Source organism: Canis aureus, chromosome 10 (assembly GCF_053574225.1).
Source record: "Canis aureus isolate CA01 chromosome 10, VMU_Caureus_v.1.0, whole genome shotgun sequence".
NCBI lineage: Eukaryota > Metazoa > Chordata > Mammalia > Carnivora > Canidae > Canis > Canis aureus.
In genome coordinates this window covers 56,883,352-56,906,226 of record NC_135620.1, presented here as the reverse complement: position 1 = coordinate 56,906,226, position 22,875 = coordinate 56,883,352, and the positions used below count along the sequence as shown (strand labels likewise).

The 22,875-nt window shown below is 45.0% G+C and overlaps 2 long non-coding RNA genes across 8 annotated transcripts in view; one reads left to right on the top strand and one right to left on the bottom strand.

Annotated features, from left to right (window-relative positions):
* The window catches only part of LOC144322504 (uncharacterized), a 58,520-nt gene that overhangs the window by 23,193 nt on the left and 12,452 nt on the right, over nt 1-22,875 (top strand). For 5 of the 7 annotated variants that reach the window (XR_013388147.1, XR_013388142.1, XR_013388141.1 and 2 more), the window contains one exon: nt 3,090-3,183. This is a non-coding gene — a long non-coding RNA (uncharacterized LOC144322504). Of the gene's footprint in view, nt 1-3,089; nt 3,184-9,272; nt 9,352-9,465; nt 9,559-13,931; nt 14,061-22,875 lie in introns of those variants that run through there. The other 2 variants (XR_013388144.1, XR_013388145.1) reach the window with 2 other exon arrangements.
* LOC144322505 (uncharacterized) lies at nt 11,491-16,723 on the bottom strand. The gene is made up of 3 exons (XR_013388148.1): nt 16,595-16,723; nt 15,892-16,044; nt 11,491-12,312 (listed from the first exon to the last, which is right to left on the bottom strand). It is a non-coding gene; the product is annotated as an uncharacterized LOC144322505 (long non-coding RNA).

Here is a 22,875-nt window from a genome sequence, read left to right as displayed (position 1 = left end):
AATTAGCTAGTATAAAGCTTTGTTTGTGCCACCTGAAATTGTCCCATTGTCCCATGGGTCTCTATCCAGGTTATATCAGTGATGTTGGGCAGACTACAGGCCTTGAATGCCAGGCTGAGGGGTTTGCTCTGTAGCCTGCAGTCTAATGGAAGAATTAGCCATAAAAGCCAGGGGATTTAGAATGGAATCCTTGGCATTCTTTGCATGTGCAGGGCTGGCTAGGCAAGGAGGCTCCCAGAAGAAAAACAGAGAGACCTTTGCCCTCCACCTGCACTTAGGCAAAAAGTAGAATTAGGGTAAGGTTGGCTGAGTGATCTGGCTATTGTGCCTGCCCTTTAGGCTTCAGCATCCAATCTCCCATAGTGCAGGGGGCTTAAGGCATGCCGCTCAGGAGGCTAGATGGTAAGCCCTAGCCGCTGCCCGGGCTTTGGGGAGCTATTGCACGCAAATAAGCCTGAGCCATGGAATTAGTCCTGTTGTTACCCAGAGAAAGGAACTTGGCTGTCCTTCCTCAACTGGGAACACATGCTATCCAGCCTGCTGCCATTGGTGGGAGTGTCTCTCAATCTGCTCCAGGAGTACCCCTGAGCCTCCAAACCTGATAGATGAAATCTCCCATCTTGATGACCTCTGGGGTGGAAAGAAGCAAGGGCTGGAAGGCACAGGGCCAGACTCTGGCCCTAATCTACCGTGTAACCATGGGCAAGTCCATTCACCTTTTTGAGCTTCAGTTTGCTCATTTCCAGAGTGAAGAAAGTCCTCCGAGGGCAGATACAAGCATTAAATAAGAAATTGTGTTGGGAGGGCTTTGCAGTGGATGAGGTATCATTATCTTTATTAAAAGAGGCAAAAAGAGCAGAAAAGGACAATGAATGGAAATGAGAAAGCTGTCCTACCATTTGATCATCTTAAATTATTCCATAGTTTTATGGCATAATAAGGGTATTTTGGCTATGCTTTAAAAATTAACCTTATATCTTAAAGGCACATACTGAAATATTTATGGACAAAACTATATAACGTCTGAAGATGCCTCAAAATAAGGAAAGGGTGCTGTGGGTGTGGGTAGGAATCAAACAAGATTGGCCAAAGTTGGTTGCTAAAGCTAGGTGATAGGTACATGGGGGTTCATTATGTTATTCTATCTATTTTTCTATATTTGAATTTTCCCATAGTAGAAAGTTAAAGAGCGTGGCATTTAGAGTCAAACTGACCTGTCTTCACCACTTAATAGCTGACCCAGGGAAAGTCACATCACCTCTCTGATCTCTCTACTCATCTATCAACAAGTGTACTAGTAATATTACCTGCTTATAGGGTTCTCACAGAGACCACATGTGATAATGGATGCAAAGTGTTTACCCACATGCCTGGCACACAGTAGGCATGTAATAAACCATGATTCCCTTCCCCTCTAGAGATCTTCATCAAACATCATCTGTCACCCCCCTGCCCTGCTGGGTGCAGCCAGGCTCCCTGGACCAGGATCTGTCTCCATAGGTGGTGGAAGATGATCATGCCCCCAGCCTTTCTTCAGTGGTTGTTGAGCAATCAGCATGCTGAGCTCAGTTATGGGAGGCAAAGGGAGCTAAGGTGGTGTCCTCACCCCCTCTGGGAGGAAGGGAGATGACTGAGGGTAATGCATTTGGATTGAGCATTTTCTCTATTCTGGCCACAGAGCTTTACAACCACCCATATGAGGTCAGGACTTTCACTCAGAGAGGTTAAGAAACTTACAAGCAGTGGCACAGCTAGTAGGTGAAGAGGAAAGAAGGATGAAAGAAACAGTAGATAAGTATATAGGAGGATAGAAATAAAGTGACTCCAGAGGAATGGCAAGGAGATGGGAATCGTGTGAAAGAAGGAAAGGATAATGGGGAGAAAGAGGCACCAAAGGGAATGGAGTGGGGAGAAAGCACGGAAGCGGAGCAGTAATGGCCAGTCCTTCTCTTTTTCCTCCCGGTCCCTCAGCTGATGAAATGACTCCAATACTGTCAGCCTCTGGACACGAAGGGTGGGAGATGGGAAGCCAAACCTGTCCTCCCCTGGGGTCCCATTTTTCCCAGTAACCTGATGCTGGTCAGCACTGCAGGGCGGACAGCGCCCGGGGCCCCACCCCTGCTGGGCTGGCATCACCCTCACTCTTGGATCTCTCTTCCTCCTGCTAGGTCTGAGCTCTGCTATTAGCCCCGCCTCAACAACTCTCCTTTAAGAGACTCTTCTTAGTAGGTTTAGAACCTGGGAATCTGAAAGACCAGCAGGATGGGGGGGAGGTATGGTCTTTCACCAACCAGCCCTGGGTGGGTACTGGGGGCTTCCCAAGAAGTGTGAGAGAAAGACTGTTCCCACAAAGGCTCAGTGTGCTTGGAGATTTAAGACAGATGGGCATGAGGTCCTTGTAGAGCAATAGGAGGCATCTGCACTGAGTAAAACCTAGAGACTTGTTCTTGGAGCCTCACTGAAACCCAACCTGTTCACTCATCAGCTGTGTGACCTTGGGGAATCTAATCTCTTCACTTCTCTAGGCCTTGGTTTCTACATCTGTAAGTGCAGATTACACTCTCTGCCCTGCCTGGCTCTCAAGAGCCATTTGAGTGTATGTAAAATAATGGATGTAAAAGTACTTTGTGAACTTTGGCGCCCTGCATACACATGAGCTGTCATTTCTGGGTGCCAGCCTGGGTGATGCTGAACTGTGTTTCTCTGTTAGGCTGCAGTTTTTATCCAGGGATTACACAGGAACTTCCACATGAGGATAGTTCCTTGATCTTCTTGAAGTCACTCTTGGTATTTTATCTCTTGCTTTGTTCAGTGTGTGAAGACACATTTGCTCAGTTGTTCTTAATATGTAATATGAGGGAAAGATGTGTATTTTTTTGAAGAACAGATGGGGTCCTTTTTATCAGAAAATGAAAATTATAAAATCCATCTAGATTCTCTTTTAGCCACAGCTACCAGGAAGCTCAGAGTAAAACTCAAGTTTAGTAATAACAATGTAGGTGGTTATTATACAATTTTCTTTGTCTCCTTTTAACTTGATTTTAGTTTTTTTTGTTTGTTTGTTTGTTTGTTTTTTTTACTGCTTTCAGGCTGAGTTGATTCCACGTTGATCCAAAGACAAGAACCATGCTGACAAGCCTGAGCACTTCATTCCAGCCATCAAGAGTGACACTGAACAGAGAGGTAGGACATACTTTATATCTGTAGTTTCCTCAGGCTGCTGTAATCAAGTACCACAAACTTGGTAGCTCAAAACTATAGACATTTATTCTCTGATAGTTCTGGAGGCCAGATGTCCCAAATCAAGGTGTTGGCTTGGCTGCAGTTCCTCTGGATGATGTACAAATGTGTTCCTCGCCTCTTCCAACTTCTGGTGGCTGCCAGCATTCCTTGGCTTGTGTCTGCATCACTCCAATCTTGGCCTCTGTCTTCACATAACCTTTTCCTCTCTGTTTTCTGCTCCTCTGTTTGTGTAAAACTCCCTCTGGCTCTCTTTTATGTGCATGTGATTGCATGTAGGGCCTCCATGGATAATCCAGGGTAAGCACCTCCTCTCAAGATCCTAACTTAATCATATCTTTTGCCAAATAAGGTAGTATTCACAGGTTCCAGAAATTAGGACACAGACATATCTTTGGGTCTGCCATTCAACCTACCACTGCATCTGAGAACCCTAAATACATAGACTCTTCCACTGTCTCTTGTTCATTGTATTATTTAATGGTTAGGAGCAATATTTCTGGGAATCTGACCTATGGGCTCCCATTCTAGCTCAGTTATTTACTGTGGGATGTTGGGCGAATTCCTTCATATTTCAGCACCTGAGTTTCCTGTCTGAAAAATTGAAAGTAGTATCTCCTTTGTAGGGTTGTAACAAAATACTCTGTGAAAATACATAGTATAGTACCTGGCACATAGTAAGTACTCAACAAATGTTAACTATTATTAGAGATGGTGGTTTTAGCATATGACTACAAATTCTTTCTTATTCCTTCCTTCAAGGGGTGGAGCTTGATTCTCCTCTCTTGGGTACTGACAGGACCTAGTGCCTCATTTCTAATGAACAAAATAAAGTGGAAATGACCATGTGTGATTTCAGAGACTAGGTCATAAAAGACGCTACAGCTTACTATTTGTTCTCTCTCAAATCACTTACTCTGGGGAAACCAGCTTGCAGGTCTCCAGACAACAGCCAGTAGTGAGTGAATTAGGAAGATGATCCTCCAATCCCAGTCAAGCCTTTGGATACCTGCAGCTCTGGCCAATACCTTGATTGTAATCTCATGACAGACTCTGAGCCAGACCACTCAGCTAAGCTGCTCTTAGATCTCTGACCCACAGAAGCTGTGAGATAACAAATGTTGTTTTAAGCCACTGAGCTTTAACATAATTTCTCACACAGTAACAGTTAACTAATGATTATTTATCTTTAAACATCAATTATCTATTGGTTGCCAAACAAGGGGAATTACAAGGATGGAGGAGTACCTGCCCTTATGGGGCATTTAGTCTGGTGAAATGTAAAGCAACATTTGGAATGAAGTATGAGACAGTGCCAATGTATTGTATTGCAAAGACAAGGTCGAAAAAATCTTTATTTATTCTGTAAAGGGGGCTGCTGATCTGGTGGGGCCCATCTAGAGCACTAGAATATAGGCTAACGTTCAGAATCCAACCAGTCTGAGAGTCTGTATATAACAGTATCTGGGGGGATTTTATGAAGGAAAAACTTTAGTCATTCTTCAGAATTGCACACTAGAGCTAAATATACACCTACCCTATGATCCAGCCATTCTGCTCTTGAATATATACCACAGAGAAATGTAGTTCACTATATATTCATGGCAGCATTATTCTTAATACCCCTAAACTAGAAACAACCTACTATACATAAATAAATTACAATATATTCACACAATGGAATGCTTCCCAGCAATAAAAAAGAACAAACTGCTAATATATGCAACAACATGAATACATCTCAAAGACGTTAGGTTGAGCAAAAGAAGTCAGACTTCAAAGGAACATACCCGTTTATACCAAGATCAAGATCTAGGACATTTGTAATACTTCACAAAAAATACCTCAATTAAAAAATTTTTAAGATAGGGGCAGCTAGGTGGCTCAGTCGGTTAAGCATTTGCCTTTGGCTCAGATCATGATCCTGCCTCTGGCTCCCTGCTCAGCAGGGAGTCTGCTTCTCCCTTTCCCCCGTTTGTGCTCTCTCTCCCTGTGCCAAATAAATAAATTCTTTAAAAAATTTTAAGATAAAATGAACCACTAAAAAAGAATAGGTGTATTATTAAACAAGAATTACATATTTTAAATATATTTATGCCTAAGTGTATATACAAGATACTATAAATTGATGGCTGTGACAAACATCTAGTTTCTTGTTGGAGGCTTAGCTATGTGACTAAAGCAACACTTCTTAAGCAGGGTATACTGGAGTACTGAAAAAATGAAAACTCAGTTTCAGCTGCAGTAAGCCCTGATGTGGTTGGAAGACTGGACTGGAGGGATTATGCACTGCCCTCACTGTGAGTGAATAAGCACAAGTAGCAAGGGGTCATTCTGACAGAGAATGACACACAGACCTCTGCTTTGTGAGTATGTAAGGGAATAAGCCTGAGCAGCCATCAGTTCTAGTAAATCGTGTCATAGTGTTGAGGGGCAAGCAAGCAAGCCCTGCAAACCTGGCAGTATGGTATAATCCCTTCAGGCATGCCTCTAGAAACCTTAGTATTTGACAGCGTGTCCCAATCTCCAAAGATCAAGAACAACTCAACTAAGGAAGGGCCTCCATTCAGGTCTGTTCTGGGCCTGTCTTGTCCCATGTCCACTTATCTTCCTCTGAACTCCTGTTCTATGCCACCTGCAGGAGGGTAATACTTTCTTGTCCCAGGCAGTTTATTAACATTTGAAGAACATCTCTGGGCATGTTGTAAGACATTACTCAAAGTTCCAGGGCAAGCCTCTGTTAATTGATTCCTAGAGAAGTCTGTGTCCTCTGTTGCCTCTCTAAGATCCCAGCCCTTTGCTTTCTGTGTCCATCTGGGGGTTACGTTCCTTGTCTACTATTGAAGCCGGGCTTCATTGTGTGACTTGCTTTGGCCAGTGGATGTTTGCAAATGTGGTGCAAGCAGAGACTTCATAAGCACTTGCACAATGGGGCTCGCCTTTTCTCTCGTCGCTGGGAACCTGAGTCCACCATGTAAACAAGTCCGGGTTAGCCTCCTGGAGGATAAGATCATGTTAAGAGAGATTCTAGCCATCCCAACTGTCCCAGATATCCCAGCTGAGGCTCTGCACATGTGAGTGAGGCCAGCCTAGACCAGAAGAACCATCCACCCAATATACAGATTTGTAGGAAATAATCAGTGATATTTTTGTTTTGTTTTATTTTAAGCTACTATGTTTTGGAGTGGTTTGTTATGCAGCACAAGCTGACAGATACAGAGAGGATGATGCCATTTAGTAAGCTCCTAAATTGGCTAGCCAACTGAAGAAGAGGTGGTGGTCTGGAAGGGAGACATTCCTGAGAAAAGAGACAGAATCCACAAAGGCACAGAGAGGTATGAAACGTAGTGGCACATGTGGACACCTCATGCCCTGGTCTCATGGGAGAACAAGGATAGAGGTGGGAAATAATGAAGAATATAGCTAAAGAAGTAGGGGAGGTGGTGGCTAGGCCAGAAAGAGCCTTCTATATCAGGTTAAAGAATGTCCTGGAGTCCTGAAGTCTGTGGGGAAACCATTTAAGCAATAAAGGACATAAATAGATTTGCATCCTAAAAGTTTTTTTTAAGATAATGTAAAAAAAATTTTTTTTTTTACTAATTAGTATTTACTATATTCTAGATGCTTTCAATATGCATGGCAAAAAGTACCCAGGTACAGGGTGGAGAGTGTTTTGGAGGTGGTCAGGAAGTAACAGGCAGACCAGTGAAGTGGCTACTGCAGGGATTTGGGGAAAGCAGATAAAAGCCTGAACTGAGGGAATGGCCACCAGAGATGGTTGAGGACAGGGCAGACAGGCGAGGTGTTCAGGAGACAGGGCTACCTAGTGACTGAATCAGAGGAGTGAGGAAGGAGGAGGAGTCTGGGATGACTGTTGAGTCTGGCTTAGGAGGCTATGGAGAATTTTGGAATCAGTGGCACTGGGGATTCTTGGTTTCACAAACCCAGCTCCCAAGAGCTGAAGAGAGCTTGATGACTAACTAATCCAATCCATTCTACCTCACTTACCACTTACCATGGACAATGCCCAAGCTGACTGTAGGTAGTCTAGGGCCAAACCGTTTTTTCTATGATTGAGGAATGACTTTTATTGCATTAAAAACTAGCACAGGGACACCTGGGTGGCTCAGTGGTTGAGCGTCTGACTTTGGCTCGGGTCATGATCTCAGGGTGCTGGGATCGAGTTCTGCATCAGGTTCCCTGCGGGGAGCCTGCTTCTCCCTCTGCCTCTCTCTCTGTGTCTCTCATGAATAAATGAATAAATATCTTAAAAAAAGAACTAGCACATAAGACCCCTAATTTCACAGATATTATTGCCTTAGCAAAAGAAGTTGTTTCAATTTAAAAAGTAAGTTGATAAAAAGGAAAGCATTGCCAGTAATGGTACAGGTCTACACAGGTGTGGCTGAAATTAGGCATGAGTGAAGTTTAGGACACTCTGCATCACTGAGAGTACACATCTTTTCCACAGGATCCCAGAGAGTGCCTATCTCTTCAAGTGGCCAGGTGGGACAGACCGGTCTGATCTGGCTTCAGCCCTTGGGAGCTGAACATCTCTATCTTCAATTGCCTTCAAAGCTGAATGTAGCCTGTTCAGGTTAACAATTAGATGGTGGGGCAGCCCAGGTGGCTCAGCAGTTTAGCGCCACCTTCAGCCCAGGGTGTGATCCTGGAGACCCAGGATCAAGTCCCATGACGGGTTCCCTGCATGGAGCCTGCTTCTCTCTCTGCCTGTGTCTCTGCCTATCCTGTGTCTCTCATGAATAAATAAGTAAAATCTTAAAAACAAACAAACAATTAGATGGTGGCCGTAAGAAAATAGAGAAAACGAACACGCGAGTTCCTCAGAGGCCTTCAGGAGCCTCTGGCTCAGGGAGATGAACTTGTCCTCACCCGCCTGCCTGCCGTCGGCAACCTACCTGCCTTTTGTACAGATGTTTGCTTTGTCCCAAGAAAAGACTCCTGCACTCAGGCTAAAGCCCTGTGTGTGGATGCGAGGACCTTGTCTTGGCGGACACTGTAAGGGATGGCACCCATCATGCCCCTGGAAGCCCCAAGCTACCCACTGTGCAGGTAAAGGGCAATTCCAGGCACCACAGGTGCAGCCTCTGGCTTGGCAGACGGGCAGATGAGCTCTGCAGCCCAGCAGCCTGCCTTAGCTACCGGGTGGTGGATTCCGGCCTGGACACAGCCTTTCCCTGTGGGCTGGGCCTCCCTTTGTGCACGTCCGCAACACAATGTGCATAATCCTGCAGACCTGCCCAGCAGAGGCGGGCGGGCAGGAGCCCGCTTGGCTTCCTGTCTTGCTGAATGGCTTGAATGGGCGCTGGGCCTACTCTTAATCCCCCAGCGGCTGACTGTCCCGGCAGGGGGGCAGGGGAGGAGGGAGTGGAGGGTAGCAGCTCTCACGTCTCCAGGCAGGAGACTGGCAGGGCCCTGCCCCAAGAATTTTGCCTACCTTTCTGGGGCAAGACAGGGGACCAGCAATGATCCTGCTTGCTGGCACCCTCTTGGGACCCCCTGCCCTTCTCCCAGCACTGTCCTTGGCCAGAATTGGGTATACTAGGGTTAAAAGCAGGGAGCTAATGGTTGAGGGGAAGAGCTTTGAGATCCCAGCACATCAGAACTGAAGCACCCCTAAGAATTCCATTCCCCCTCCCCATTTTACAGATAGGGTAACTGAGGCCCATATGGATAAGGGGTATGTCTGAAGTCACATAATGAGTAAATGGCAGATGTAAAATAAGAACCAAAGGCTCCTGATTTCAGTCAAATGACCTTTCCGGTAGTCTAGTAATGTTTTCCAAACTGTCCTGGAGCACCCCCAACTTCTGGGGGCGGGGGGCGGGGCGGTATTTAGTGCTCCTGACGAGGAGAATTGCATGGTCAGATATACCAGGAAATGCTGTACATGCGAAAGCATGTCAAGAAGCAGAGTCTCTGAGAAGTCCTGCAGTATGTAAGCTTGGAACTCTTTCCAAACTTACTTGGTGGTGCAGTTCTTTGTTCACAAGGCATCTTTTCTCACATAGAATAGTACTCTGCAGCAACCAGCCTACAAATCCTGCACTAGTCCCTGCTGTCAACTCTTCAGAAGTGATTATGAACATGGTGAGGATATTTCTGTTTAACCTCCCTGGAGTTTATCCCACATGGAGGCCTAATGGGCAGCATCTCATTTTAGATTCAGAGGCAACCGATGTTTATCGAGTTTCTTATTACCAGGTGCCTTCCTCCTCGCTGATCTCTGTCAGCCCTGTTGGATGGCTCATAGAACCTCAACTTTGCAATCATGGAAACGGAGGCACGTGGTACTGAGTAAGTTGCTTAAAGTCACTCAGCTGACAGCAAAATAGGATTTCAGGTCAAGGTCTGTGTGGTCCTGTGTGGTCCTGTGTGATAGGCAGGGCAGGGATTCCATTCCCATCTGCACTGATCTTGAAAATCTGTGCATTTGATCTTCGGCCAATATTCCCCTCTCCCGTTTTCATAATTTTTTATAATAAGCAAAAAACATCCCTAGGAATAAAAGAAAAAAAGCCTGGTTTTGTTCCTCATTGTGCCACCCTAGACAAGACCAACAAGACCCCAATTCTTGATGCACTGTGACCTTGGACAAGACCTCGTCTTCTCCCCAGGTCTCATCTCCTCCTCCTTACAATGGGAGGATTGGACAAGGCACTTGGTCCCTCTGGGTCTCTCCTGCTCAGCATTCTGTAATCCCATGATTCTGGCCCTCAGACCCAGACACAGATCATCCTGTGGGGTCAGTCCGGGAACAAAGTGACACGAGGCTGGGCTCATCGGTGGCACAGGGACAGACCAGTGCCTGCATGAGAAAGCAGGGCAAGTGCCAACTCCCTCCTGGCCTCTTATCAGGGCCATGGGAAACTGTCACCCAGAGCTCAGGGATGGAGTCAGCCTTGCATGGTGCTGGTTCTCAGTAGCATGACTTGTGACACCCTCACAGGCAATGACCTCCTTAGTGGGTGGTGGAGAAACTTGTAGGACTGGTGAGGGTGGGAGCCAGGAGAGGGGCAGGCGGGTAGGAAGGAGGCAATGTGGCATTCTAGACCTGACTTGGATTTACTTTTTATGGGCTGCATTTGTCATTATTTAGCCAGAAGGTCCTCTCTCTCGCTCTTTTTTTTTTTTTAAGATTTTATTTATTTATTCATGAGAGAGAGAGACAGATAGACAGAGATACAGGCAGAGGGAGAAGCAGGCTCCATGCAGGGACTCGATCCAGGGTCTCCAGGGTCACACCCTGGGCCGAAGGCAGCGCTAAACTGCTGAGCCACCCGGGCTGCCCGGTCCACTTTCTTTTTAAAAGAAGGTGATTGGCTTAGTTTGGCAAATTCTAAGGCAAAGATTCAAGTAGAAGTAGTTTATTTGGGAGAGGATCCCAGGAAATGCTGCCAGAGAGCATGGAAGTAAAGCAGGGCAAGGAGAGAACACAATGAATGGCATGTTATCATGCAAGTGACCCCTGTTGGGCAACTGGATCTGGACCATGCTGGGGAACCAGTGTGGTACATGTTTTCAGCCTCGGTGTTAAGCCACCTTAACACCAAGGCAAGGCAGCTGGAGTATATATCTCCAACTTGGATGTCAGGGTATCAGTCACTGGTTAAGGATTGTTTCCAGGGAAGGGGCTGTCAATTCCCAGCATGTCTCACCTGCCCTGGGAAGGACCAACAGGGAGAGCTCCAGGCAGAGTGGCAGGTGCTGAGGGCCCCAAGTGTCTGCCACAGAGGGTTGTGAGCCAAAAGCTGAGACGCCTACACTTGAGGAGGGGTCGAAGCTCCTCTGCAAACTGCAGGGGGCTGTGGTGGGGTAGGAAGGCCGGGTAAGTCATTGCCCTCTCGGAGCTTCAGGTTTCTCATTCGGCAGATGGGAATGGAATCCCTGCCTTGCCTATCACACACAGGACCAAATCCTAAATTACAAAAAGATGATGAGTATATACTCATCCATCTCCAATCCATTCTCCCTGCCTGCGTGCCCCAATACCACATACCACTTCTCATTCACTTCAGCTAGGATTGTCAGCATTTTGGTCCTCTCGGCACCTGTACAGCCCTCCTGCCCATCCTGGCCATCAACACCTATCCCCATTAGGATAGGAAAGGACTTTAGATTCTGAAATTACGATATTCAGGTTCAAGAGGGAGCAGAGTTATATGGGCCTGGGAAACAAGAGGTCTGGGTGAAAATCTCAGTTCATTCATTTATTCACTTAATATTTATTGAGGACCTACCACACCCACAGGTTGATGGTAGTTGGTAAAGAAGACACTGTTCCCAAAGGAACTCTGTGTCCTTGGGTAGGTAGGCCCCTTGCCTTCCATTGGCTTGTCTCCTCACCTATGAAATGGGCCAGGTGGACCCTGAGGTCCCTTCCAATCCTGTTATATTTTGCTTTAACCACAGCACCCCCAATCTCCATGAGATCTGCAGCCTTGTATCCAGGAGGCATGTAGGAGGCCAGGGTTCAGTTGTGCCTGGAGACAGTAGGCAGGGGCAGGAAAAGATCCACGATGAGCCCTCCAGTGAGACTGTCACCGAGCCGGGGCTTTGCTTGCTATGAGCGCTGTGTAAGCTCTGCAAACAGCGGCTGAAGATGGTGGATTTGGGCAGCATTAAGCTGTATTAAGTCGAGCTGTTTCTACAAAGAGTATGTTTTAGGATAAACCTGGCACCAAAGGCACACTAAGAGGATGTAACACCTGTAAGAAGTGGCTTCATGCCATTCCCAGAATCTAGCACAGAGAACTGTTCCCCTTCTACACCCACAAGACTCCCGGGAAAGAAACTGGCAGAGCATCCCCATCCTCTTTCTTCTAAGAGCACTTTCCTGGCGCCCTAGATACATGACTGATAAGCCAATCAGAGGACTCCATCCTCCTGGCTACTGTGATTGAGGTGATCATGTGACCCAAGCCAGGCAATTTAGGGTCCTTTCTTGGGATTTTTTTTTTAGCTGATGAGAATGAATCCTTTCCCGATGGGTGATGGAGATGTGAGCCTGGAGTTGTTGGGAGCCATGTCCTCATCCACAGGGAAGCCTGCCTGTGGAAGGAAGGAATGAAGCCAACAGTTAGAGATGAAAAGCTGAGAAGAGAGTGTCTTTGGGTTTAAGCTCCTGGTCCCAGACCTCCCTCCCTAAGGCCAGCTCCACCCCTGCCCTTCTTGGTTACTTAAACCAATAAAACGCCTTCTTAAGCTTTATTAAGAAATAAAACTTCTTTACTTGAGTTTTATTTCTATCACCCCAAAACAAAGAGAATCCAAATGAGAACAATACCTTCCATTCATTGAGCTTACTGTGCGCTAGGAACATTTCACTGCATCACCCAACATAATCCTGTACATGGATGGCCACATGGGCCATGATTATTATGACCATTTTATAGCTGAGGAAGCTGTGAGGCAGGAGGTTGAGGGACTTACCTAAGATCACTCAGCTGTCAACAAGTGGCCAAGTAAGGATTTGAAACCAGTGCTGGCTAACACGGGAAGCCATGTGCTTGCTTCTTTGGCCAGAGTGCTTATTCACAGTGTGTCCCCTGAAACCCCTCTGATTCCCACCCTCTGGGTGACTGCCTTCAAGACAGACACAACTTCCATGACTTGGCCTTTTGTGTCTTGGCTTCTGGGTTGCATTTGCATTGCAATAAAAGTTGCCCCATAGGAATTTTTCAACCATGTGGGCTTATGATGGCTCTTAGCTGCTTAGCAGGTTAGAGTCAGTCTCTACACTTGACCTCTTCTCATACCTTCACTGACTGAGCAAAAAAAATTTTTTTACATCCTTTGGAATGTGAGATATTTCTGGTCTTGTCAAATCCTAGCCTTAAAAACTTCAACCAGTGTTATCTCCAAAAGCTCTGAGAGGTGAAATGATTTCCCTAGGTCACCCAGCTTTTCAGGCAGAGCAGAATTTGGAGCCCAATTCTTGGTTTAACTTATTCCCTTTCTGACAGATTTCTGGGTCCCTATAGCTCTCAGGGTTTCAAGCCCTCTGTCACCAGACCCCTGTATCCAGTCACAGATGACACTGATATTGGAGCTAGCACTGGTAGAGAGTGCTGCAGAGAACCTTACCTTTCTGCTTTTACCCAGCCAGATCTTGAGTTTCCCTCATTAAAACATTCCAAGGGATCTGGAGATAAGGCTGTGGGCAGGGAGGTGGGGTAGAGTAATTGCCCTACCCTGCAATGACAGAGGGTTCCCCCAAAGCCAGTGTAGACTGGTGGGGGCATGGGAGAGCTCAGGGCTGACCTTGGCACTGTCAGTGAATCACCAGGCAACCTTGAATATGATCATCACCACCTACTCCGCTTCTAAGAAAAAAAATAATAACAACCCCTCTTAATTGAGCAGTTCTGTACATGCAGACACTCATAATCACCCAATGGAGTAGGTCCTATAGTCACCTCACCTGGCAGATGGGGAGCCTGAGGCATAAAACTGTGAAATCACACGACCAAGGCATGACACACCAGCAAGCAGCAGAACCGGGATTTGAGCCCCGGCAGTCTGGTTCCAGAGTCCATTCTATTAACTACCTCACTATAGCATCTCCTCCTCCCCACTTTTTTTGGCTAAAACAACAAAATTATTATTGCAGAGTCCTGGAAGTTAGAAGTGCAAAATCAATATCATCTTTCTTTTGAATTATCCATCAGGGTGTTCTTTGCAATCCATTCCCGATTTAATGAAGAGGATGAAGAGCACATAAGACAACATGATTCTGAGGCTGAAATTACTAATTTTGTATTAAACTAAAACTAGAGTAAACTTATCTAATCACATTTAAAAGGCAGCCCACATGGCTTATTAATTTTTATTTTTATTTATTTATTTTTTAAAGATTTTATTTATTTATTCATGAGAGACACAGAGAGAGAGTGAGAGAGCCAGAGACACAGGCAGAGGGAGAAGCAGGCCCCATGCAAGGACCCCGACGTGGGACTCGACGTGGGACTCGACCCCAGGACTCCAGGATCATGCCTCGGGCGCAAGGCAGGCACTAAACCACTGAGCCACTTAGGGATCCCAGCTTATTAATTTTTAAAAGGGAAGAAAAACCCTGTTCTTTGCCATTCGCGCGGATTGGGTGAGCATTATCCCAGCAGGGTCTTTCTAGCTCTTTACAGTTTGTACAACCAGCTTCAATGTCTGTGAACTCAAAGGCTCCTCTGGTCAGGCAAAGAGTTTGTCTCCCATTTTACTGATGAGGAACCTGGGGGAAACACTTGCTAAGTGTGTACGTGTGCACATGTGTTTGTGAGTGTGTGCCCATACGCTTGCCTCTGTGTGTGTGTGTGTGTGTGTGTGTGTGTGTGTTTCGGGGTGCATATGCAAGGAGGGCCGGGAGTGCCCCTGCAGGCCTGGATCCCCGCCGCGAGAGGAGCTAGTCAGTTTCGATGCTTGGAGGGGAGGGTTCCGGCCCACTGCCCGTGTATGGAGTCACTCAGACTTAGCTAAGTACACAGCAGCCAGGAGCCTGTGTTGCAGCCGCTGAAATCAGAGGGCAGCACAAAAATGTAGGTGTAGCTCCCACCCTCCTCCCCCCCTTTCCCCTCTTCTCCTGCCTCCCACAGGGCGGAACTGCCTGGAATAGGCCTGGCCCAGCCTACGAGTCTATACACGCAGCATCCAGGAACCACGGCAGGGTGGCTCTGGGGCACATGTGAAAACATGCACCCTGCTCCACATGCATGCATGTACATGCAGATGTGCACATATGGCTTTCTAGGAGGTATACTTGGGAAAGCTGCAGGGCTCTGGGTTCTGGGCTGGCTCAGCCTTGGACTCTTTGGTGTCCTCTGACTCTTCCCTTCTCTAAGCTTTGACCCTCCATCTGTCAAATGGCATGATGATGTCTACCTCCCAGAGCTGTTACAGGTATCCAAAATAAGACGACAGGATCTGAGAACCCTAGGTCTGAGGGAGCCCTGCAAGGCAATTAGCCTAATGCTTGCATTTCACAGACTGGGATACTGGGCCCCAGAGAGGGAGAGGGAATCGCCCAGATCACAAAGCAAGTCACACGGCCTCCTGACTCCTCCTGACTCTCGGGACCAATGCACCAATTCCAAGGCTTGGCCATGAAAAGAGCAAAAGTGCTGTCCAAGGTGAGTTCTTGCTCCTACATCTGAACATCCATGGAGATGTGATTTTGAGATCAAAATACTTTGTAAATACCACTTACTAACACAAACCCACCTGTACTTTGCTGGGGGGGGGTGTCCTTCTTTGTGTGATGTTAGCTCAGACAGGCAAACAAAAGACTATGAATCTCAGTTTGCTTAACATCTTTGATTTGCTTTATGGCTGCAAGTTCCTACTAAGCTTTTACATATTTGCTGGGCTCTTGGTTGACCCTATTATCAATCCAGCTTTTCCTAAAAGATAAATTCTAACATAGATGGAGAGTCAGAGGAGCCAGGTTTTAGGGCCACTGGGAGTGTTTGCCCAACTCCCTGACCCTCCACTTAGCCATTTGTAAACGGCCAGGCTTGCATTCATCTGGTGTGTTTTCTCTGCCCGCGCCTGCCTTGGCCCCTGGGCCCCCCAAACTCCACTTCCTCACCCAGACTCTTACTTTGCCCTCTGTACGTGGCTGTCCATATACACGCCTACCTGTCTGTCAGGGCAGATATTCCTTGGGGCAGGAACTGAAACCCCAGGGCTCCTCAGGATCCCATCTCCAGTTGCTGCTCAGGAAACGTGTGTCCAATGGAAGGGCTCTTAGGTGAATTTGGAGTTCCAGCATGCAGGTCACAGAGGAAGAACCTAAAGAAAGTAGGTAAGGCATTGGGAAAGTCAAGATTCCTTTCTCCATTGCTTCTGCCACAGCCTGTGTACTATTCCAGACAAAGTGACAGGACTTCCTGAGTGACTGAGATTCTCTTAATAATAATTATATCCATTTATTCAGCACATTCCACGTGCCAAATACTTCATATAAGTGTTAGCTCTCATCCTAACATCAGCTTGAAACCCATTTTCAAGATTGGGACCTGAGGTTCAGAAACCTCCATTTATTTTATTCAAGGTGAGGAGCTAGGATTTGACCTCAGGTCTATCTGGTTCCCAAGGCCATGCTCACTCTGATAACACAGGCATCTTCTAGAACACTGATACTCTCAGGAAACTTGGGGCTAAGGGGTTTCCCTCTGCAAGACTTTTTCCTTATTGTAGACAAAGGGAGGGTGGGACCCTGTCTCCTTATGGACTCCTCTTCATCTCCCTGATCTCGGTTTTCCCATGGGTGCAGTGAGGAAAGGGGTCAGATCCACCCAAATTTATTGGTAATTCTGATAAGCCATTCTACATTCATTACTTGGGCTTTTAGCAGTGAAGACGAGGAGGAAGTGGCCAGGGAGAGAACCGAGTTATAACTGGGGTTCTCAGAATGGGACACAGAGGGATACAGGCTGCCTGGGTTGGTGATAATTCACTTCACTGGTCCCCATGGAAACATGGAAGCCAGGAATGTGTGACACCTTCATGAGCAGTGGAATCATGGGGATACTTGTTAAAATGAAGATTCCTGGGTCCTGCTGTTGGAGAAATCAAGGCAATAGATTTGGGGCAGAGGCAGGGTTGTGCATTTTTCACAAGTGCTCCAGATGATTCTGGGACAGAAGTTCAGGAGCCACTGCCTGAGAGATCTGGGTTCTAGGATTTTTCTAAGTTTGAACACTAGGGCCCAGGAGAGCTTATAGAGAATACTACTGTGAGTTACAGCCCCTGATCCGTTTGACATAGTCACACATGATAAAATATTTTTATATCCTACCTTGATCCAACTAAGATTTTAAATAATATAGGGAAAAATATACTCAGAATCTAAAAATTGGAAGTTTATTAGTACTTTCATGTGTATACCTATAAGAAATGCGTGTTTCTACTAAAAGATATTTATAAGAATGTTCATAGCAACATTGTTTAAGATAATTATACATAGGTAACAACCTAAGTGTCTTGCACAGTAGGATGGATAAATAAATTGCAATGTCTTTGTACCATGGACAACTGTGTAGAGAGAAGGAAGCTAGACACAAAAGAATACATATTGTATGATTCATTTATAAGAACTGCAAAAACTTATGCATGGAAAATGAATCATGGATGATACCTCTGAGGGGTATTGATGGGGAGAGGCAGGACATCTTCTGTGCTCTGGTAATGTTCTCTATGTTGATCCATAGGCAGAGACATGGGTATATGTATTTTTTTTTCTTTTAAAGATTTATTTCTTTATTTTAGAGAGACAGAGACAGAGAGAGAGAGAGCATGTGCATGTGGTGAGTGGGGAGGAGCAGAGGGAGAGGAAGAAGCAGACACCCTGCTGAGCAGGGAGCCTTACTTGGGGCTCAATATCAGGACCCTGAGATCAGGACCTGAGCTGAAATCAAAAATTGGATGCTTAACTGACTGTGCCACGCAGGTGCCCCTCCATATTTGTATTTGTAAAAATTCATCAAGCTATACACATAATCTGTAGTCACTTTACTGTGTATCATATTTCAATTTTTAAAAAATGTTGAGAAAAATAATAGTAAGTAGTGGAAATCTCAGCATTCTCCAAAATGCTACCAGTTGCTGAAAGACACCTCCACCCTGTAAATCCATACACTTGGAAACAAAAGCACACTGGTAAATGTCGGATCTCTTCAATATTGCCAAAGCAGTGCTTGGAGGGAAGTTTGTAGCTTGAGCTAGCCTTGCTATTGAAAGAGAAAAATTTTTAAAAGAAGGAGTGAGATCACTGAACTTTTGATCCAAGAAGCTATAAAAAGAATGAAATAAATCCAGAGGAAGTAGAAGGATGAAATTAGAAATGAGTGAAAAAGAAACAACCAAAGCAAACAATACACGAGTACAGATGGTCAACACAGAAGCCAATTCTTTGAAAAACTGGTAATATAAACTAACTTCTGGACTAATTAAGGGAAATCATAAGATACAAACAACATCAGGACACCTGGGTGGCTCAATGGTTGAGCATCTGCCTTCGGCTCAGGTTGTGATCCTGGGGCCCTGAGATGGAGTCCTGCAGAGAGCCTGCTTCTCCCTCTGCCTGTGTCTCTGCCTCTTTCTGTTTCTTATGAATCAATAAATAAAATCTTTTAAAAAATGCAAACAACATCAAGAACAAAAATAAGGGTAGGAGTTGCAGAAGGAATCTGACTATAGACACAGAAATTTAAAACTATATTAGAAAGTTAAGTAGTGAGGAAACCATAGTAGCATGTGACTTATGGATAATATGCAATACTCTAAATTCCACACACCTTTCCCGTTAGTGCTATTCCTTATAAACTCCACTGTCAGTTTTTCTAATTCTGTTGCCAACAATAGCATTGCAAAACCAAACTAGGAACAAATGTTTGGTTACTATAAGATGCAGCAGAGAGGTCGCTCATGTGTGGAGTGAAGCTCTTGATCAATGTTGACTGGTATTTTCATTTACGCTATAAGTAAGACAAAATGAAATAATGAAGACATACAATGGAACTTCACGTATTCATCAGTAACAAAGATACCTTGTCTGCTAAGCAGGTAATAGTTTTCAAGTACTGGAAGAGTTTCCTCATATTTCGATGCTATTCATAATATAAAGAAAACCTGTGAACATGGCAGACTAAGTTTAGTCTGCGTTATTAATATTTTCTCCACCACTTTTCAGAAGTCCAGGGTCTAAATGCTTGACCGTTGACAAAACATTAAGCCAAGTTCTGATTTGTAGCATTTGCCCATTTCTGTGATGCAAGTACTCCCATCACCGCCAGTTTCAAGCTGCTGACATGGTGCCATTGAATGTGGAGTTGAGAAGAGATGCACATGATTCTGTAGTATTATCACCACACAGGTACAGTAAACAGCCTCAAAGGCATAGGTAATAGTAAGATCAAGCCAAGTAATTAGGATGTGATGAATTTTGCCTATTACCTTTGCTTCAAATATTATTTATCAGATTATAAGTTTATGGCATTTATTTTTATTAATGGCTGTGTCTAAGCACCAACATGCAAGATTCCTGGCAATTTAACAGTCATCCCTTTACGAACTAGCACACACTGGCTCCAGCTGCATGTCCCTGTCCTGCTTCAAGGTCCAAATACCACTTCCTCTTTGATGCTTTCCCTGATCGCTTCAGGCAGAGGCCAGCTCTCCCTCCGCTGTGCTCTGTGAGGGCAGACACCACATCTGACCTGCCTCTGTTCCTCAGGGCCTGTCACTGAGCAGACTTTGTTGTTTAGAAAGCATGTGCCAAAGCCATGGTTGAACCAGCCCCTCATGGCTTCTGTGACATGGCCCTCCCAGTGCACGGTCATCAGCTTTTCTACTCTGCCATTTCAGATACTCCTGCAGGCTATGTGGAAACTGTAGGGACAGGTTCTCCACAGCAGAGCCAGTCACTTGGCCTCAGTTTCCCTGCCTGTAAAATACAAAGGAAAGAGAGGATGGAAAGAATAAAAGCACAGTGATATTCCTTGCACTCTCATTTACTTAGGGAAATAAGGCTGTGAGATCTTGGAAGTGGTTTATACATGCAACTTAGTGTCTTGTCTCATTGACATCGTAAGCAATTTCCCATGTTCCTGTATAGTTTTCCACTTTTTGTGGAAATTTTCCACTTTTTGTGGATGTTAAATGTTATGTTATTTGATTAGAATACACTTTATCTTTCCTTTATTTTGAGACATTATATAGTTCTTGGTTTTCTGGAATAAGTTTTACCTTACCCTTACCAGCATCGAGTGTTTTCAGTTCAGAAAATCCATACTAACTTAAACATCATAGATTTTATTGTTCTTTAATGTCCTTCTGTTTTAATCCCTAGTGCTATTGGACATTTTTCTGTCAACTCTTCTACTAGCTGTCTCTGCACTATTAAATAGAGAGCACAGATCACAATGCAACTTGATTCTTAGTGGTGTTGAGTCATTACCAACACCGAGGCCTTCTGGAATGTGTAGGCTTTTGACCCCAGACTGTGATTTTGAGTGAATACAGCTGTCATTTATACTCTTTCGGACATTTCTCCTGTCAGGCTGTTAAATACTGCTTTTTTGCTAGGGTCAGTGGGCCAACTTCTTGAGGCTTTGTTTGCTTCTACTCTGAGAAACCAGACACAATAATGAAGCTTGTTAGAACTGCCTAGAAGAAAATACATTGGGCATTAGAGCCTGGTTGCTTCATTATGAGGAAAGTATATGGGTTTATGTCATCTGGTACGTCCACCCAGGGGCCTTATAAGTTTGTATCCTAACTCTTGGCTGGTGTCAGGGTGTCTGAGAATGTTGGATCAGTGATACTGAGAAAGGGAAGTGATTGCATTTGGCTTTATAAAAATTGAGCTGGTAAAACAAATGTGGATAAAATACTTTTATGTGTGCGTTGAGCTTGACAAGTTATGAAGCCCTCAAGAGATGTTGTAGATCCTCACAGTACCATTATGGGGTACGTATGGCTTTTCTACTTTATGAAAACAAGGATGCTCAGACCTGACAAGATTGTACATCTTACCCAATATCCCTCAGCTAGTGTGTGGCAGGGTTGGCCATGGAACTGGGGCTCTGGACCATTGCTTCCTAGCTAGATGCGAGGTCTGCGTGACTGGAGCTTCTGTGTGTCTGGCTCCTTCACATGTTTGCTCATGTTCAGAATGCAGGATGTGGGGTAATTGCCTTTAAGTACAACAAAGGAGAAACAAATGGGTGAGCTCACAAGGTCTTTTGTTTGAGATGGTACCTGTTTATCTAACTGACTCTCCCCAAATCATTAATAACATCTTTGTAGCCAGGAGACGGGCCACCCTGTATCTGAGACACATGCGTCTCTCTTTGGGGTTCATAAAGTCATGGTTCAACCATTCTGGTGCCTTGTGTTGAACAAATTCAAGAAGAGAGGAGTGACTATGGGTAAGGGGCCACTAATACCATCCTGAAGATACCCACAGGGGCTCTGAGTTTTCTGAAGGCAGGGTGGTCTGTAAGATTCTGTGGCACATGAAGGATTCCCTATGGGTGACCTTCCATAGAAAAGGCATTAGTCCCAGTGTAGTGAGTAATGTGGTACAGAAGAGGATGCTCGGGCTTTGGCAGACCAGATGGACTTCACTCAGGCAGACGAGGGCTGGAATTTTGGCTGCCATCCGTGTGACTCAGGGCAAGCCACTCAACCTCTCTGGACCCAGTCTCCATATACCTAACTGTGGTGCCTCCCAAAGGTCTTTCCAATGTGTAACACTGGTTCTCATTTTGTTTTCTTTGTTTTGAATACCCAGCCTTCCTTGGGCTGATGTCAGTGCTCTACCTACATCCACTCAGATCCCCTTACCATTTTGGAGTCTATCTTTGGCCACATTTGCGTTTCTTTGTCACAGGGCAGACCTCAGGGCTGTGGAATCAGCTTTGCCTGCACACAGGCAGTGCCTGGGAGATTGCCCACCCCCATCCCCTTTTTTAGTAACTGAGTATACAAGGGTATAAATGCTCCAGTTCCCTTGCCCCTGTCCAGGATGACTCTGAGGGGTGTAACATTCCCCAGAATTCACTTGTGGGCTAAGCCAAAGTTATCATGGAGTAATTTTTCTGATGAGGTACTTTGCTGGGCCTCCTTTGCTTTCTGATCCTACATCCCACTTCCTTACTTATTTGACTGGGAGCACTCCCTAATAAATAAATCACTTGCACAGGAATCCTCCCCAAGTAGCTTCTGGGGAACCTGATATAAGCCATGGGGTTGCTGCTGCTTTGGCCATGAGACTCTCCCGTGCAGGCTCAGAGAGACTCCCAGACAGCTTAGCTGACAATCACGTAAAAGGAAACTGCTAAAAATTTAACGTTTCAATAAAGCATAAAACAAAAATTTTTTAAAAGCTCTTAAAAATGATTTACATTTGTCCTCTTTTAAAGGATTTTTCATAAACATGGTTTTGTTTGAACCTCATTACATGGCTGATAGAGGACGAACTTAATGATCTCCTTTTTCAGATGAAGAAATTGAGGCCCAACTTGACAACATGATTTGCCTAAAGTTACCCTGGTGGCACACATGGCAGGACCAGGTCCAGGTGGCACAGAGATTTGTTTTGATAGTGTGATTGATGACAGTGAAGTGTTTTCCATGTATTTCTATTTGTTAACATCTTTATTCACCCTTTATTGATGTTCTCAGAGTTAGCCCACTCCATTATTCTTAGAAGGAAGGAACCTTTTATATAATTTTTTTCATTATAGAAATTATACATTCTCATCATATAAAATCTGGGATATACAGAAAAGAAAAAAAGAGCAATATGAATTGAAAACAATTCTCATCATCCTCACAGAGTTTTTTCTAGTTTTCTAGCATTTTCTTCTAGTCCTTTTTTCTGTGCATAGTTATTTCCTTGCAGGTTAAACACTTAGAATAATTATTCCTAATGGAACACCTGTAGTTGCCAATGTACAATCACCTTTATTGATCTGTAAGTGACACTTTCTTTTTCTTTTTTTTTCCTAATCCCCATGCTTTTCTTTTACAAGATGAACTTGATCCATCTTGTTGTGCAGGAGAGACAGGCAGTGCTCAAAAAAGTGATGGGGACCTGTCCCAAAGACATGGGAA